General features: G+C 40.6%; 1 protein-coding gene across 7 annotated transcripts in view; it reads right to left on the bottom strand.

Moving 5' to 3' along the window:
* COLEC10 (collectin subfamily member 10) overlaps positions 1-19,773 on the bottom strand; it is a 529,589-nt gene that overhangs the window by 214,978 nt on the left and 294,838 nt on the right. For all 7 annotated transcript variants that reach the window (XR_008686681.2, XR_016039344.1, XM_088844772.1 and 4 more), the window contains 2 exons: positions 3,498-3,619; positions 2,097-2,136 (listed from right to left, as the gene is read on the bottom strand). The gene's annotated coding sequence lies outside the window, so the exon portion shown is untranslated. The remainder of the gene's footprint in view (positions 1-2,096; positions 2,137-3,497; positions 3,620-19,773) is intronic.

Below are 19,773 nucleotides of genomic sequence, written 5' to 3'. Positions count from 1 at the left end.
TTCGCTTTCCAAGTATCTTCAACCAGTGTAATCTGGATGCATGTTAGAATCATTTTGGAAGCTTTTCAAAAATACCAGGCCCAGGGCCTACCCCCTTAGAGATGTAAACTCAACTGGGACCCAGGTATCAGTGTTTTCTAGTTTTCCAGGTAATAGCAATACACAGCAAGGGATGAGAATCTAGAACCTGGACTAAGAGTCTACAATTGTGCTCTGGGTATAGTCACCTATCAGTAGCCACAGGAGATTGCTTCCAGGAACCCCACAGATGTCAAAATCCAAGGCTCTTCAAATCCCTTATAAACATAACATGGCATAGCACATTTACCCCTTGGTATCTGTGGGTCTGCATCCATGAATTCAACCAACAGTGTAGTGGATTCAGCCAAACACAGATTAAAATCACACCTGGGTGACTTCCCTGGTGATCCAGTGGTTAGGACTTTGCCTTCTAATGCAAGGGGTGTGAATTTTATTCCTGGTTGGGGAGCTAAGATACCCACAAACTTTGTGGCCAAAAAACCCAAAACAAAACAGAAGCAACATTGTAACAAATTCAATAAAGACTTTAAAAATGGTTCACATTTAAAAAAAAAATCTTAAAAAAAATTGCAGTTGGTTGAATTAGTGGATGCAGAACCCTCAATAGGGCACTGACTATACTTCTAATGGAAGTACTAACATATACCTGAGAATGCCATAGTGAGTCTATTGACTGGGAGACAATGTAGTACAGGGAGAAGAAAAGACAGAGGGGATTAAAAAAAGAAGAAGAAACAAGAAAGAGATAAAGTAAGGAAAAGAAGATAGTCAAGTACACCTATAAGGCATCTCTGGATTATTTGTTGGCACTTACTGGCTTCCCTGGTGGCTCAATGGTAAAGAATTTGCTTCCCAATGCAGGAGATGTGGGTTCCTTCCCTGAGTTGGCCCTGGAGAAGTAAATGGCAACCCACTCCAGTATTCTTGCCTGGGAAATCCCATGGACAGAGGAGCCTGGCAAGCTACAGTTCATGGGGTCGCAAAACAGTCAGATACAACTTAGCAACTAAGCAATAACAACAAGTGTCATGTAGTAACTATGATCTTCCACCCTAATTAGGTCCTTAAGGAGAGATGAGTATCTCATTAAGGAGAATCTCATTAGAGGAGTGGAGACACTGTGTGCTTCCCAGAGCATATACTCAAAATACATATCAGCAAGCCCGGGTCTGGCTTCTGCACAGATTTATTCTGTGGCTACTCGGGTAGGTAGTATTGGAAGACGTGTTAAACAAAGACTAAGTTGAAAGTTTGGGGCTAGTCCTTAAACAACCTTAGAGAGGAAATTCCTTGCTCACCCTAGGTGGTGAACTGTCACTCTGGGGACTGCAAGGAAAGTGAGTCAGAGGAGACAAGTACTCAAGAAAGTTACTCAATCTCCTAACATCCGGTGGCAAAAAGAGGTGCTAAGTAATCTGAAGGTGACTCTCAGGCATGAAGCAGTCAACAGCAATGGTCAGATGGCCTCGGCACAGAGAATTTTCCTATATGCTACAAAGGGATTTATAGCAAAAATCACATCATAAATTAAAATTTTATATCTTTTATAATTTTAAAATTCTTTCCCATTTCTGAGTTCATTTGATTTTTTTCCCCAGGGGAAAAAATACAAAAAAACTGTAAAATACATAGGTCAAATAATTACCCCCATACTTGAGATAAAGAGACAAGTATCAGGTAGTAAGTGACTGAGTTTTGCAGATAAAGGCTTCTGATCTTACCTCCTTTCTGGATGCGACACTTTTTAAAGAAAAGGATACTCAGTCATGGCATAGATGATTCCAAGATAAACTATAAATATTTTAAAATGAATTATCACTCTGTCATACAAAGTGAGGTAAGTCAGAAAGAGAAAAACAAATACCATATATTAATGTATATATGTGTAATCTAGAAAAATGGTATAGATGATCTCACTTGCAAGGCAGAAATAGAGACGCAGATGTAAAGAATAAACATATGGACACATTTGGGGGAAAAAGGGTGGGAGAAATTAGGATTGACATAAATGCACTATATACTATGTATAAAATAGATAACTAATGAGAACCTACCATATAGCACACGGAACTCTACTCAGTGTTCTGTGGTGACCTAAACGGGAGGAAATCCAGAAAAGACAGGATGAATGTATACATATGGCTGATTCACTTTGCTATACAGTGGAAACTAACACAACATTGTAAAGCAACTATACTCCAATAAAAGTGAATTTAAAAATGAAATATCCAGGTTCTGAAAAAAAAAAAAAAGCATCAGTAGGGCACCAATAGGCTCCATCTAAGAGAACTTCCTAGGAAATGTGAATTTGGAGAGGTATTTTGATACTGAATAATAGCAGTACTACCTTTCTGGGAAATGTAATTTCATATAAACAGCATTTTGCAAGCAGAAGGAAGTCATATATATATAGAAAACACACCACCATATACACGCTTCTAGACTGAAAATGAAATCTCATTTGCCAAATGTCACTGTGTTAAAAGACACTTTCTTCATCGTAGCTGCTGATCGTTAAATACCTGAACGGCAGCACAACATGACTCTCGACACACATTAACCATCTAAACCTAACAACTCTCCTGTGAGATGGGTAATTATTACAAGAATGTTCTCAGTTCACAATGAGGAGACTGAGATGCCCCCAGTCAGTGCCCCGCAGCCGGTGGACCGCAGAGCCATGATTCAGACCCAGGTCTTTCTGACTCCGAGCTCATGCTTTTTCCGCTGTTCTATGCCATCTCCTCAAAGCCCATAATTAAGCAAAATAATATGCTCTTCACAAATGAAAAGATCTCAAGCACAAAAGTGATGAGACAACATTCGGTTGATGGGCTTCCAAATGTGCGGCGGATCCTTTTTCTGGAAACCGCATTTGGCTTCAGGGGCCTCAAGTCCAGACAGTTTCGGTGACGTAACTCAAGGTCTCCCTGGCTGTTGGCCTTGAGTCTGAAATAACTCTGAGCCCTCCTGTCCTGGGCGTCTCCCCTGAACCACCCCCTCCCCCGCACCCCCCCCCCAAACTCCCACCAAGCTCAGACCAGCCACAGGACTTGCGAGTGGCTGAGACAAGCTCGGGGGGGTTGGAGACAAGGTACATTGTGATCTCCTTCCTCATGCCAGTAACTATTTCCAATGCTCTCACTCTCTCCAGAGGCTTATTCTCAGCTCCGTAGGGCTTCATGTTTGTTTGTTTTGCTTTCAGCTCTAAAAACGACTCTTACCAGCAGTTGAAGACTTTAACAAAATTATTTGTCACTTAGACTGAAAAGTGTCGAAGTGACACTCTTGCAAGGTGGTGCTAGAGACCGGATTTTAAGTGTAAACTGCTGTGGTGTCTCCCCACTCCCATTCCCATCCACTTTGTTTGAGTCAAAGAGCGGCTTCCCTCAGGTCTGAAAGTCAGTCCGCAAACAGTACACCCAGGGTTATCATCACACAGAACTCAATCTTACCTTTGAGTCCTCGTAATTCTGCAGGTGTGGTTTCTCTGCGTGTTGCCATCTCCCCTCAGTCTTCCTTGGTCCAGGTCTTGTCTTCCTGGGGACCTTATCCTTTTCCTACCAAGGTTTGGTTTCTGTTAAAAGGAAGCAATAAAAAGTAGTGAAAGGGGGCAATGGAATTAAAGTCCAAAGAACTCAGGCTCTGTTTACTTCCCTTTTCCCTCAAATAGATGGGGTGGCTATGGACTCTTTTTCTCATATATAAAGCAGAGATCATGTAATACTTGCCCTATGTATCTCACAGACCTTTAGTAAGGATCAGAGAAAAAAGTAGATGAAAAAGAACTCAGTAAATTAAAGGTAAATTCACTGGCCACTCATGTGATTAGAGATTGTGCTTTAGTAGAGGGAGATTGTGCTTTAATAAAAGAGGGAGGCAGAACTGGACGTGAAGTATTATATGGCGTAAGGTGGTGAAGAAATGTACAGACTGTCATTGGGGCCTGGAGGAGGGAACCTGGTTGATGTCTGGGGAATGGGTGCCAGGTTCTAGAAAGAATCCAGAGAGGAAGTCAGATTTAAGCTTGGCCATGAAGGCTGAATGCTCTTTTCTGAGAAAGCAAAGGAGCAGAGGGCATTTCAGAAGATCAGCACATGTAAAGAGCCTCATATGTTAATATAAATTTTGCATCCTAAGTGCCAGGGATGGGGGTTGGAAAACAGCTATTTTGAAGCAGAAAGTGAAATAAGAAGACTTTTTTACTTTTTTATGGGTGAAACATACAGTATTTTACTTAATTTTTTGACCCTCTATATATTTTGACTTTACATTTTGTTAGAGTAACATATTGTGAAACATTTAAATTCAAATAACTAGTGTCCTTTTTCCCATTTTGTCTTCTTTTTTTAGCTGGGGTATGCTACTGCTGCTAAGTCGCTTCAGTCGTGTCCGACTCTGTGTGACCCCATAGACGGCAGCCGACCAGGCTCCGCCGTCCCTGGGATTCTCCAGGCAAGAACATGGAGTGGGTTGCCATTTAGCTAGGGTATAGTTGCTTTCTAATACTGTGTTAGGCCAAGAGGCACATGAAAAGATGCTCAGCATCACTAGTTACTCATTGTGCTGTGCTCAGTCGCTCAGTCGTGCCCAACTCTTTGTGATGCCAAGGACTGTAGCCCACCATGCTCTTCTGTCCGTGGAATTTTCCAGGCAAGAATACTGGAGTGGGTTGCCATTTCCTACTCCGGTTATTAATATTCAGTGAAATGCAAATCAAAACCACACTGAGGTATCACTTCACACTGGTCAGAATGGCAATCATCAAAAGATCTGTAAACAATAAATGCTAGAGAGGATGTGGCGAAGAGAGAACCCTCCTACACTGTCAGTGCGAATGTAAATTGATACATGACCCACCACTACGGAGAACAGTATGGAGGTTCCTTTAAAAAGCAGGGGAAAAAAAAAAGAATATTTTAAAAATATTTCAGGGGCAGGAGGGTGAGGAAAACATTAGAAAATTTAACTGCTATTGTTATTATTATTATGAGCGATTATCTCCACATGAACCTGAATAGAGACTGAATAATGACCAGTCCAGAGTTGAGTTATCCACCGCACAAAAGAAAAAAAGTGAATCCTAGGGCAAGACCGGGAAGGGAAAGACAGCGGTCCTCGTTTCAAGGTAAGGTGGTACTCCTGAGTAGGAAAAAGCTTCCCTTCCAAGGGAGTAGAAAAGAAAATGAACCTGAGAATGCAAAATTGACCTCTGAGTCTGAACTCAAAGGAGTCTAGATAGGTTCAAGGACACTCTTCTGAATGTGCAGGGAGGATATCTTCTGACTCAGAAAGACAGTTACCAGTAGGAATGCAAGGAGGCACTTGGAAGGGACCCCAGAAGAAGAATGCACTTGGCTGTATTATGCCTGGGCCTTTGTATTAAACAACATTTGTACTTTCCCAGATTTTAATCCCCTTCAGTTATCCCTGAGACATCAGCCATGTCATGGAAACCTTATCAACCGGTCTCAGCTGTGCTGTGGTGAAATAAAAATGAAGCTCGTCCAAACTGGGATCATAACAACACAGAAGGAAGTGGTGAGAATAATGGTGAGCATTTATTGAGAATTTTCTATGTGCCAGGAGTGAAGTGTTAGGAGCTTAAGAGGATTACCTTATTTTCTCAAAATCTTGTGATTATAGGACTCTAGTTATTCTCATTTTACAGGGAAGAAATTTAAGGTTTAGAGTGGTTAAATAACTTGCCCAAATCACACATCTGAGATGTGGGGTTCTGTCTCTAGAGACAATTGTCTTTGCTGCTACTCTTGATACTTCCCAGATGAGGCTCACAATGGGGCTGGAGCCTTCAGTCCAAGGATGTGGTGGCCACAGCCAGCATGGAGTGGGTGGTGCCATGGGGAAATGAGATGGAGCAGCCATTGGGGTGTATTGCTGAATGATGGAAGGGCAGGCAACAACCCACTTACACACTGGGAATGAGAGAAGACATGGCCTGGGGCTTCTCTGAGAATCAGCAGAAAGATCAGGGGGCCTTAAAATAAAGACCAAGCACCTGTTCATAATAATGAATAACATCAAGGGAGCAAAGTGCAGCCTAACCTGTGTGACTGTCTTTTATGCCTGTAAGACAGTGAGGACTGAGGGACATCCAGGCTGTCATTACCCGACAATGAGTAAGTGAACACAGAAAAAGAGGAGAATACTAAGCAATGATGAACTGGCCCATAATCAAATTTCAAACTTGAAACTTTCTAAGAAAAGACTCTATCCTATATAGGTCTAAACAAATTTCACACTGAGAGCAAGCTGTTTTCAGAGCTCTCTGACTTTATCTGCTGTTCCATTATCAACTCCACTGTTACTAATGGATTTTCTAGCTGAACTCAACACTTGGTGGTGTGAGGAAGAAACTGGTAGCAGCATCAGAAATTCCCTTAAAGGTAAATAACAACAGGTCTACCCCAGGGGCCTCATAGTTATGACACTGTCTTCCAGACCAGTCCCAAAGGGGCCACATGCGTCTCAGCCAAGGAATCTTACTCTGTCATGGTGAAGCTTCTCCATTTCCTCCATCCCTGTAGAAAGTTCCACTGTTCACAGATGACTCCACCATTCGACCATGTACAAATCAGGCAACACAACTGAATGTTAAGAGTGCCGCCACTCAAACTGTGAGAATGCAGTTACACAACATCATCAAAAGAAGCATCTGGAAGCTTATTAGAAATGCAGAATGTCATGCCCCACCCAAGACATGATGAATCAGAATCTCCATTTTAACAAGATCCCCGGTAATTTGTGTGCATGTTAAAATTAAGAAGCAGAATTTAAGATTATCTGAGACCTTTAGGGACTTCCCTGGTGGTCCAGTGGCTAAGACTCCATGCTCCCAGTGTAGGGAGTCCGGGTTCAATCCCTGGTCAGGGAACTAGATCCCACATGCTGCAACTGAGAGAGTTAATTCTTAGGTAGGTTGATAAGAAGTCTGGGGTTCCTGAGAAGGAGAAAGGGGTCTGGGGCTCTCAAGGAGAAGAAAAGGATAAACTTTTTTCTACATTCCTTAGTCTTAGTCACATAATTTTTTTTTCTTTAAGCCCAGAGCTGATGATTACACAACAAAACAACTCATCTTAAACTCTGTACTAAGGATTATATAACAACAATGTATCCTGCTTGAGGACTGTTTCTCCTTCTTAAGAACCTTCTGACTAATTCTGATGTCTTTGGGAGTAGATCCGGAAAGATCTTTCTACTATTAGTTCAAATCCTGTCATCTTAAAATGTAAATTGTGGGAGTGGGTCTGGTAAGACCTTTACAACCTTGAGACATTCTTTTGATTTACTGTAATAACCAATTGAAAAAGTATATAGCTCCCTTGCTAAGCCTAGTGAGAGGGGCACTCTCTGTCCCCCTTCTGATGTCTATGTCAGAAGCTTTTTCTGTCCTTCTCCCACACAGAAGCTCTGAGTAATCAAGCCTGGTCCCTGATCTGGAAACTAAATCTTCGGAGATCACAAATCTGACATCATTCACCATAAGCTATCACAACTAAAGATCCTGCATGCTGCAACAAAGATCAAAGATCCCGCATGCTGCAACTAAGAGCCAATGCAGCCAAATAAAGAAAGAAAGAAAAAAAGATTGCTTGCCATCTTTAACTATCAGATACCACACAGGATATAGTATCCATGTTATATTAACTCAAGTAAGAGTTGCTGCCTCCCAATCAATTAATGAGTCTATTAACTATTCAATTCTTCGTGTGTCCCTGACTCTGCTCAGCACTGTTGGTGAAATAAACAAAATCCCTCAAAGCAAGAACAAAAAAAAGGCCAAGATAGGATTCCTGTTATGCATACTTAATTCTGTTGGAGAAAGAAAACCTGCATATACTTAGAATGACCTTTCCAGAAAATTAAATCAGATTCTGTCACTGCCCTGCACAAAATAACTAGGGTTCCCCATGGCCAACTAGATGAAATCTAGACTCCTGCAGAGCATAAGAAGCCTGTTCTCAGCTTGGTGCACACCTTCCTCCCAGCTTTGTCCATGGTCACCATCTCTCCCCCAATGTTTTGCTTCTGTCACACTGAACTTGCCATGGGAATGTGTTGCTCCTCTAGTGTATTCCTATTACCAGTTCTTTTTATGACTGAATCATGGGTACAAAAGCATCCAGTAAATGTCCAGTTGGAAGAAATGAAAATGGCCTAGGGAACAGCTATACATCAATGATGCAACAGATCAGCATCACAGCCTCCAATTCAGGCACACCTAAAAGCCCTGGCCCATGTTTAAGCCCTAGGCTTATTTGATAGCTCAGTTGGTTAAGAATCTGCCTGCAGTGCAGGAGACCCAAGTTTGATTCCTGGGTTGGGAAGATCCCCTAGAGAAGGGAAAGGCTACCCACTCCATTATTCTGGCCTGGAGAATTCCATGGACTGTATAGTCCGTGGGGTTGCAAGGAGTCAGACACAGCTGAGTGACTTTCATGTTTAAGTGCCCTAATCTTTTGCACTGAGGCTCCTCCCAGGAATCATCTGACATGCTTGTGAAGTACGGTGGGTGCGGGAGGCTCAATTCTCTGCTTGGGATATTCTTCCAAACCTCCTTCATTTAAAAAATACCTACACATCCTTTGTATTTTGCTTCCAAGGTGACATCATTTTTCAAATTACTTCCACAATTCAGTTGTTACAGAATATAGAGTTCCCTGTGCTACAGAGTAGGTCTTTGTTGGCTATCCATTTTAAATATAACAGTGTGTAACATGTCAATCCCCAACTCCCTAACTATCCCTTCCCCCACCCTTCCCCCTGTCCCCCTCCCGTGGCTCTAAGTTGTGTTCTCAGCCTGTGAGTCTGTTTCTGTTTTGCAATTTGAAAAATAATTATATAACAGAATCACTTTGTTGTACAGCTGAAACTAACACAACATTGTTAATTGATTATATTCCAATATAAAATAAAAAGTTAAAAAAACAAATGTGACAACCTCTAGGAAGCTTCTTCCCTTCCCAAGACTGAGTTGGACTTTCCCATCTCTGTGTTCTGACTTTGTGCTTATCTCTGCCTTAGATCTCATTTGGTTGATTGTTTATCTTTGCTTGCCTGTCTCTCCCATCTGATTATCACTTTTTCTAGGACAGAGTCTTGTCTTCTAATGCAGGAATAGAACCAGCTGTGTTTCATTCATGCCTGTATTTTCAGTGTTCTGCAAATACCTGGCACAAAATAGACCAGGGCTTCCCAACCTTTGAACTTATCATTATATTCAACCATGCTGCTGCTAAGTCACTTCAGTAGTGTCCGACTCTGTGTGACCCCATAGACGGAAGCCCACCAGGCTCCCCCGTCCCTGGGATTCTCCAGGCAAGAACACTGGAGTGGGTTGCCATTTCCTTCTCCAATGTGTGAAAGTGGAAAGTGAAAAGTGAAAGTGAAGTCGCTCAGTCGTGTCCGACCCTTAGCGACCCCACGGACTGCAGCCTACCAGGCTCCTCCATCCATGGGATTTCTAGGCAATAGTACTGGAGTGGCTTGCCATTGCCTTCTCCGATATTCAACCATATGTCACCCCAAAATCCATATGCCTGTGCTGCCTCTCCCAATTCCTGTTTCCATAATTCTAGGATAGAAACCAGGTTTCCATATGTTTCATATGCTCCACAGATAATTCTGATATGCAACCAAGATTTAGAAACAGTCCAGTAAGCCCCTTGTACCATTTGTTAGTAAAGGAATTATTCATCCTTTACCCTTACGCATGATCCATTGCTTTCCTAGACAAACCTGAGGCATCTCCTTGACATATTCCGATTGGTTGAATTGCCTTGGTCCTTTCTGGCTAGATATCAGTTCAGTTCAGTCCTTCAGTCCTGTCTGACTCTTTGCGACACCATGCGACACCACAGGCTTCCGTGTCCATCATCAGCTCCCAGAGTTGACTCAAACTCAAGTCCATGAAGTCGGTGATGCCATCCAACAATCTGTCTTCTGTTGTCCCCTTTTCCTCCTGCTATCAATCTTTCACAGCATCAGGGTTTTTTTCCAAGTACTCAGTTCTTCGCATCAGGTGGCCAAAGCATTGGAGTTTCAGCTTCAGCATCAGTCCTTTCAATGAATATTCAGGACTGATTTCCTTTAGGATTGACTGGTTTGATTTCCTTACAGTCCAAGGGGCTCTCAAGAGTCTTCTCCAACACCGCAGGTGAAAAGCAGCAATTCTTCAATGCTCAGCTTTCTTTATTGTCCAACTCTCACACCCATACATACATACATATTGGAAAAACCATAGCTTTGACTAGACAGACCTTTGTCAGCAAAGTAATGTCTCTGCTTTTTAATATGCTGTCTAACCTGGTCATAGATTTTCTTCCAAGGAGAAAGCGTCTTTTAATTTCATGGCTGCAGTCACCACCTGTATTGATTTTGGAGACCAAGAAAATAAAGTCTCTTACTGTTTCCATTGCTTCCTCATCTATTTGCCATGAAGTGATGGGACTGGATGCCATGATCTTAGTTTTCTGAATGCTAAGTTGTAAGCCCATGGACGGAGAAGCCTGGTAAGCTACAGTCCACAGGGTCGCAAAGAGTCGGACACGACTGAGCGACAGAACGAACGAAAGCCAGCTTTTTCACTCTTCTCTTTCACTTTCATTAAAAGGCTCTTTCATTCCTCTTCACTTTCTGCCATAAGAGTGGTGTCATCTGCGTATCTAAGGTTATTGATATTTCTCCTGGAAATCTTGATTCCAGCGTGTGCTTCATCCAGCACAGCATTTTGCATGATGTACTCTGCATACAAGTTAAATAAGCAGGGTGAAAATATACAGCCTTGATGTACTCCTTTCTCAATTTAGAACCAGTCTGTTTTGCCATGTCTGGTTCTAACTGTTGCTTCTTGACCTACATACGAGTCTCTCAGGAGGGAGGTAAGGTGGTCTTATATTCCCATCTCTTGAAGAATTTTCTACAGTTTGTTGTGATCCACACAGTCAAAGGCGTTGGCGTAATCAATAAAGAAGAAATAAATGTTTTCCTGGAATTCTCTTGCTTTCTTTATGATGCAATGGATATTGGCAATTTGATTTCTGGCTCCTCTGCCTTTTCTAAATCCAGCTTGAACATCTGGAAGTTCATGGTTCATGGACTGTTGAAGCCTTTCTTGGAGAATTTTGAGCAATACTTTGCTAGTGTATGAGATGAGTGCAATTTTGTGGTAGTCTGAACATTCTTTGGCATTGCCCTTCTTTGGGATTGAAATGAATACTGACCTTTTCCAGTCCTTTGGCCACTGCTGAGTTTTCCACATTTGCTGGCACATTGAATGTAGCACTTTCACAGCATTATCTTTTAGGATTTGAAATAGCTCAACTGGGATTCCATCACCTCCACTAGCTTTGTTTGTAGTGATGCCTCCACTTGACTTCACATTCCAGGATGTCTCGCTCTATGTGAGTGATCACATAATCCTGGTTATCTCGATCATGAATATCTTTTTTGTATAGTTCTTCTGTGTTCTTGAAATCTCTTCTTAATATCTTCTGCTTCTGTTAGGTCCCATACCATTTCTGTCCTTTATTGTGCCCATCTTGGCATGAAATGTTCCCTTGGTATCTCTAATTTTCTTGAAGAGATCTCTAGTCTTTCCCATTCTATTGTTTTCCTCTATTTCTTTGCATTGATCGCTGAGGAAGGCTTTCTTTTCTCTCCTTGCTATTCTTTGGAACCCTGCATTCAAATGGGTATATCTTTCCTTTTCTCCTTTGCTTCTCGTTTCTCTTCTTTTCTCAGCTATTTGGAAGGCCTCCTCAGACAACCATTTTGCCTTTTTGCATTGCTTTTTCTTGGGGATAGTCTTGATCACTACTTCCTGTACAATGTCACAAACCTCTGTCCATAGTTCTTCAGGCACTCTGTCTATCAGATCTAATCATTTGAATTTATTGTTACTTCCACTGTATAATCATAAGGGATTTGATTTAGGTCATACCTGAATGGTCTAGTGGTTTTCCCTACTTTCCTCAATTTAGGTCTGAATTTGGCAATAAGGAATTCATGATCTGAGCCAAGGTCACCTTGACTGTATAGAGCATCTCCATCTCTGGCTGCAAAGGATATAATCACTCTGATTTCTGTATTGACCAACTCATGATGTCCATGTGTAGAGTCTTCTCTTGTGTTGTTGGAAGAGAGTATATGCTATGACTAGTGCGTTCTCTTGACAAAACTCCGTTAGCCTTTGCCGGGCTTTGTTTTTTACTCCAAGGCCAAATTTGCCTGTTACTCAGGTATCTCTTGACTTCCTACTTTTGCATTCCAGTATCCTATGATGAAAAGGACATCTTTTGGGGGTGTTAGTTCTGGAAGGTCTTGTAGGTCTTCACAGAACCATTCAATTGCAACTTCTTCAGCATTAGTGGTTGGGCCATAGACTTGGATTACTGTGATATTGAATGGTCTGCCTTGGAAACAAACAGAGATCACTCTGTCATTTTTGAGATTGCACCCAAGTACTGCATTTTGGACTCTTGTTAACCATGAGGGCTACTCCATTTCTTCTAAGGAATTCTTGCCCACAGTAGTAGATATAATGGTCATCTGAATTAAATTCGCCCATGCCAGTCCATTTTAGTTCACTGATTCCTAAAATTTCCATTTTCACTCTTGCCATCCATCTCCCCTTTAACCACTTCTAATTTACCCTGATTCATGGACCTAACATTCCAGGTTCCTATGCAATATTGGTCTTTACAGCATTGGACTTTACTTCCATCACCAGTCACATCCACACCTGGGCATTGCTTTTGCTTTGGCTCCATCTCTTCATTCTTTCTGGAGTTATTTCTCCACTCTTCTCCAGTAGCATACTGGGCACCTACCAACCTGGGGAGTTCATCTCTCAGTGTCCTATCTATCTGCCTTTTCATACTGTTCATGGGGTTCTCAAGGCAAGAATACTGAAGTGGTTTGCCATTCCCTTCTCCAGTGGACCACATTTTGTCAGACCTCTCCACCGTGACCTGTCCACCTTGGGTGGTCCTACACGGTATGGCTCATAGTTTCACTGAGTTAGACAAAGCTGTGGTCCATGTCATCAGCTGATTACTTTTCTGTGATTGTGGTTTTCATTCTGTATGCCTTCTGAGTCAGTTCAGTTCAGTTCAGTTCATTTCAGTCACTCAGTCGTGTCCGACTCTTTGTGACCCCATGAATCACAGCACGCCAGGCCTCCCTGTCCATCACCATCTCCCGGAGTTTACTCAAACTCATGTCCATCGAGTCGGTGATGTCATCCAGCCATCTCATCCTCTGTCATCCTCTTCTCCTCCTGCCCCCAAACCCTCCCAGCATCAGGGTCTTTTCCAATGAGTCAACTCTTCTCATGAAGTGGCCAAAGTATTGCAGTTTCAGCTTTAGCATCAGTCCTTCCAGTGAACACCCAGGACTGATCTCCTTTAGAATGGACTGGTTGGATTTCCTTGCAGTCCAAGGGACTCTCAAGAGTCTTCTCCAGAACCACAGTTCAAAAGCATCAATTCTTCGGCGATCAGCTTTCTTCACAGTCCAACTCTCACATCCATACTTGACCACTTGAAAAACAATAGCCTTGACCAGATGGACCTTTGTTGGCAAAGTAATGTCTCTGCTTTTTAATATGCTATCTAGGTTGGTCATAACTTTCCTTCCAAGGAGTAAGCGTCTTTTAATTTCATGGCTGCAGTCAGCATCCACAGTGATTTTGGAGCCCCCCAAAATAAAGTCTGACACTGTTTCCACTATTTCCCCATCTATTTCCCATGAAGTGATGGGACCAGATGCCATGATCCTAGTTTTCTGAATAGTGAGCTTTAAGCCAACTTTTTCACTCTTCTGTTTCACATTCATCAAGAGGCTTTTGAGTTCCTCTTCACTTTCTGCCATAATGGTGGTGTCATCTGCCTATCTGAGGTTATTGATATTTCTCCCGTCAATCTTGATTCCAGCTTGTGCTTCTTCCAGCCCAGCATTTCTTATGATGTACTCTGCATATAAGTTAAATAAGCAGGGTGATAGTATACAGCCTTGATGTACTTCTTTTCCTATTTGGAACCAGTCTGTTGTTCCATGTCCAGTTCTAACTGTTGCTTCCTGACCTGCATACAGGTTTCTCAAGAGTCAGGTGGTCTTGTATTCTCATCTCTTTCAGAATTTTCCATAGTTTATTGTGATCCACACAGTCAAAGGCTTTGGCATAGTCAATGAAGCAGAAATATATGTTTTTCTGGAACTCTCTTGCTTTTTCTATGATCCAGCGGATGTTGGCAATTTGATCTCTGGTTTCTCTGCCTTTTCTAAAACCAGATTGAACATATGGAAGTTCATGGTTCATGTACTGCTGAAACTTGGCTTGGAGAATTTTGAGCATTACTTTACTAGCGTGTGAGATGAGTGCAATTGTGTGGTAGTTTGAGCATTCTTTGTCTTCTGAGGGGTAAGGATAAGAGGCTTATGGAAGCTCTATGATGGGAGTGACTGACTGTCGGGGATACTGGGCCTTGTTCTGATGTGTGGGACCGTGCTCAGTAAATTTTTAATCCATTTTCTCTTGATGGGCAGGGCTCTGTTCCCTCCTTATTGTTTGCTCTGGAGACAAAACTATGGTGGAGGTAGTGAAGATAATAACCTGGAGAAATATCAATAACCTCAGATATGCAGATGAAGCCACCCTTATGGCAGAAATCAAAGAAGAATTAAAGAGCCTCTTGATGAAAGTGAAAGAGGAGAGTGAAAAAGCTGCCTTACAACTCAACATTCAGAAAACTAAGATCTTGGCATCCAGTCTCATCACTTCATGGCAAATAGATGGGGAAAAAATGGAAACAGTGAGAGACTTTATTTTGGGGGGGCTCCAAAATCACTGCAGATGATGACTGCAGCCATGAAATTAAAAGACACTTGCTCCTTGGAAGAAAAGCTATGACCAACCTAGACAGCATATTAAAAAGCAGAGACATTACTTTGCTGGCAAAGGTCCATCTAGTCAAAGCTATGGTTTTTCCAGCAGTCATGTATGGATGTAACGGTTGGACAATAAAGATAGCTGATCATTGAAGAATTGCTGCTTTTCAACTGTGGTGTTGGAGAAGACTCTTGAGAGTCTCTTGGACTGCAAGGAAATCCAACCAGTCCATCCTAAAGGAGATCAGTCCTGAATATTCATCGAAAGGATTGATGCTCAAGCTTAAACTTCCATACTTTGGCCACCTGATGCAAAGAACTGACTCCTTGGAAAAGACCCTGATGCTGGGAAAGATTGAAGGCAGGAGGAGAAGGGGATGACAGAGGATGAGATGGTTGCATGGCATCACTGACTCGATGGGCATGAGTTTGAGTAAGCTCCTGGGGTTGGTGATGGACAGTTAAGCCTGGAGTGCTGCTGTCCATGGCGTCGCAAAGTGTCAGATACAACTGAGTGACTGAATTGAGAGGCTTCTGTTGGAGAAGGAATTGGCAACCCAGTCTAGTTGCTTGCCTGGAGAATCCCTTGGACAGAGGAGCCTGGCAGGCTATAGTCCATAGATTGCAAAGAGTCGGACATGACTGAAGCGACTTAGCAGAGCCCTCTGTGGTTCCTTATGGGATTTCTAACAAAGAACTGCTGTACTGTGTGGGAGGAACTCTCTTGGGAGTCCAGGTAAAATTATTTCTAATTCTGTCTTAGCATGACTAATTACTATCAATAAAGGGAAGAAAAAAAATGAAAGGGAATATTTATTTGGAGTATTTATTTGGTATCTATTTTGTGTCTGGTGCTTTGTACATGCCCTTTCCCCAAATTACAACAGTTTCTTGCATCATTCCTGCAACTTTTCCAGTGCTTGAAATTAAAGAAAGAGAGTTTAAATGATTCTTACAGTTTGTACTTTTCCCCTCATGTTTTACTGCTCCCATCCCCTTAAGCTATCTGGGCTCCAGTTTCGGTACCTGAAAATGAACAGATTGTTCAAGATTATGTCCTAGACCTTTTTAGTTCTAAAATCAGTGAGTTTATCTTGACAGTGAAGTTTCTCAATCTTGAGGCAACTTACTTTGTTGAAGCCTGTCTATTGATACAGTACTATGTACCATTCTGCCTGTTTCTTCACTATTGCCTATGTTTTGTTCTCCACTTATCCAAATTCTACTCCATCTTCAAAGTGCAGCTCGGCTTCTCAAGCTGCCAATGAACCACTCAATAGGATAGGCGGATAGGATTATTTCAGTTGATCGAGGGATGGAGTTAGTCCTACATAAACCTTGGAATGCTACATAATGAAGGAAGAACAGAATGGAGGAGGAATTAAAGAAAAATATGTTCCAAAATTGCTCTTTCTTAGAAACTCTGGGTTTCAAAGGACCACGTTACTGCCTTAGAAATAAAATACTGGTATCTAATTTTAAAATCTACATCACCTCTAGTTTTTATGACTTCATAGACTTTTCACAACTGACCTCTGCTCTGCTATCACATACCATAAATCTGTTTGTACCCATCTCAGCCTTGAATAGTGGTAGAAGATTACAGGAGAAGACCAACTTTATTTATTATATCTCTGCCTAAGAATGTCCTGAAGAGGTCCAGGTCACTATGTATGCAAGAAGAACCACCAGTCTATGGAAAGATTTATTCTTTTTAATGCATCTTTGTTCTTAGTAAAACAAGATGGAATCAGCATTATGTAGTCACAATCACAAAATTAAAATGCTTACTCCCATATATATACACTATTATGATCTCTGACATTCAGCACAGATGATTAAGGAATATGTATTCTTGCCTGGGAAATCCCATGGACAGAGGAGCCTGGTGGACTACAGGCCATGGGGTTGCAAAGAGTCAGACGTGACTGAGCGACTATAAACATTCTGGATCACTGTGACCTAAGAATCGTAGTGATATACTGCTCCTGCCCATTTTGTCCTCTGAAGGTTATCATTTACCAGTTGCTCACATTTGTATCTCTGACACCTGGTGCAATGATAAAATGAGTCATTCAATAAATATTTGTTGACCAAATCCAACAATCAATCGACTCAACTCTATTTTTTCTCTATTTCTTCCCTAATATGACTCTGAAAATGTGTCATTATTATAATAAACACATTAATTTAAGGCTGGAAAATCTGAGTCATAAAATGGAAGAAACTTCTGTCCTCTGTGCTTTGCTAATGTTTCTGTAGTTATATTTGCAGATCATTTGTTTGTACATGCCTCTCTCCTCCACTGGACGTGTGTTTTCTAAGGGAGGTGACTGTCTTACTCATCTGTGTATCATCAGCTTTCATTATAGTGTCCAGCACATGATACACTTTGTAGATGTTTATTAAATGAGTGAGTAAATATATTTCTGAAATAATAGCTGTGCCTACCTTGACTTCCCGCTCATCCCTATCCTAGTTTTTTTTTTTTTTCTCTTAGAATTTTTAGATACTTCCTGTTGTATTTAGACAGGCAGCTTGTGGGAAATTTACAAGTAAAACCCTTGCTACAAAAAGGGATGTAATCTTTTTAAAACTGATGTCATCTTTTTAAAACTGTTTTTTTTTAATCACAAAATTGTAACGCTTGAAAGAACCTCATCAGCCTCATATGAAAATAATATATTAAGAATCTTACCTAGCAATAACATGAAATTGGTATGGTATCATTTTTATAAAGAATATATATGATAGATTAGAAAATGAAGACTTTGGGGAAAAAAAATATGACCAATCATTACACAGGAGAAATTAAAGTACAAGGAATCAGCATATAGAAAACATATTTCCTACAAGTAAGTGGTAGGGACTGTGGGAGAATATGACCTCTTGTGCTCTGCTGCCAGGAGTACAGACTGGTGATACCATTCTGAGAAGCCATGTAGCATTACTGGCTGCATATGAATACATCATAGAACCCAAGATCCTGAGTGAATAATCCAAAGAAATTCTCACACAGTCTCCATAGGAGCAAGTAAGAGTTTGGCAGGGAATCAGAGGCATCCATCAGCTAGAAAATAAAGAGGTAAATCATGATTCACTAAGCCCAAGAAATTCAGTATGACAACAGAACTTACAGAGGAGAGTTTCATATAGCAATATGATGGGTCTTAGAAACACAGTACTTAATGAGATAGATGATACAAAACCATTTATGAAAGCTAATAATACATACACACAATACATATTTTGCAACAACACCTACAACCAAAACCAAAGCAGCCCACATCAAGGATGGTAACTTATTATGGAAAGAAAAGAAAAATACGGAATATAGTGATAAATGGGAATAAATATTTTTTAAAAATAAGAGGGAGTTCCCACAGCTCACAGATGTTAATGTGTCATCAACTGATCAATATGATCAACTTCCAATATATTGAAAGTCCAAAAGAAAAAATGAAAAGGAAAAAAAAAAAAACGTGACAGTAATAACATTAACACAAATTAAATCCATAAGATAATTTTCTCAATTAGAATAATAAAAGATTTATTTTACTTGAATAGTCCCATATTTGTCATTTATTCCAGATAAATAAAAATGGTTAGCACTGCTATTTAACTTCAATTCTAGATGTATAATTCAATACAGTTAAGAAAAAAAGAAAGTTAGGGTAAAAAACTAGAAAGAAGGAATATTTATTATTTTATTGCATATTTGAAAAACTGAAGACAATTTAAAAATAATTTTTTCAAATTCTTGACAGTTTTTTTGCAATTTTTCTATTACAGATAAGTAATTTGGCAAGAAGTTTGGGCACAGATTTTGTATCTAAAATTAGTAGCCTTCCTAGATAGAATCAAAATTAGTTGTTTTAATGAAAAATCGCTTGATTCACAATAGGAAAAAAAAAAGCTTCGATAACTTAGCAGTTTGTGTTAGTTGCTCAGTCGTGTCCAATTCTTTGTGACCACTTGGACACAAGTAGCTCGCCAGGCTCCTCTGCCCATGAAATTCTCCAGGCAAGAATATGGAGTGGGTTGCCATTTCCTTCTCCAGAGGATCTTACTGACCCAGGGATCAAACCCAGGTCTCCCATATTGCAGGCAAATTCTTTACCGTCTGAGCCACCAGAAACGCCAACTTACCAGTAGTCTTTACTATCTAAAGAAAACTGAGAATTTCTTCAAAGAGACAAAAAAGAGACTTGAGCAAATGCCAAGGCATACAGTGATCTTAGATGGAAAAATCTGACAACTTTATAATGCCAGTTCTTTCCAAATCAACCTATAAGTCTGGTGCAATTTTACCAAAAATAGCAACTCATTTATTTGTGAAACAAAAAGCTGATTTCAAAGTCAATGAAAAAGAATAACTAAGATTATCCAAGGTAATTCTACGAAAGAAGAATATTGAGAAGGGACAAGCTTAAAAGATGTTAAAATGTTATATAAGGCAAAATAATTTACAGAATATATTATAGATACATGAATTGATAGATACAAAGAACAAAAAAATAACTCAAAAAACAGTCCCAAATGTACATGGGGATTAAGCACATGGAAAAGATAACATGTAAAATCAGTGAAGAACAGAAAGTTTATTCAATCCATGGTATCAGAATAACTGGATGAACATCTGAAAGAAAAGTCTAATTGGATCAATAATATAACTCAAAAAAAATCAATAAAATGGAGAGGAAGAAACCATGGTAGCAATTTTTGATATATGATGTCTGAGTTGTAAATGTCTCCCCAAACACATTAAAACATTCCCTGGTGGCTCAAATGGTAAAGAATCCGTCTGCAATGCAGGAGACC

Source organism: Moschus berezovskii, chromosome 16 (genome assembly GCF_049115385.1).
Source record: "Moschus berezovskii isolate FMDL1 chromosome 16, NW_MosBer_1.0, whole genome shotgun sequence".
Taxonomy (NCBI): domain Eukaryota; kingdom Metazoa; phylum Chordata; class Mammalia; order Artiodactyla; family Moschidae; genus Moschus; species Moschus berezovskii.
The sequence above is the reverse complement of the archived record's forward strand: the minus strand, read 5'-3'. Positions and strand labels throughout refer to the sequence as shown.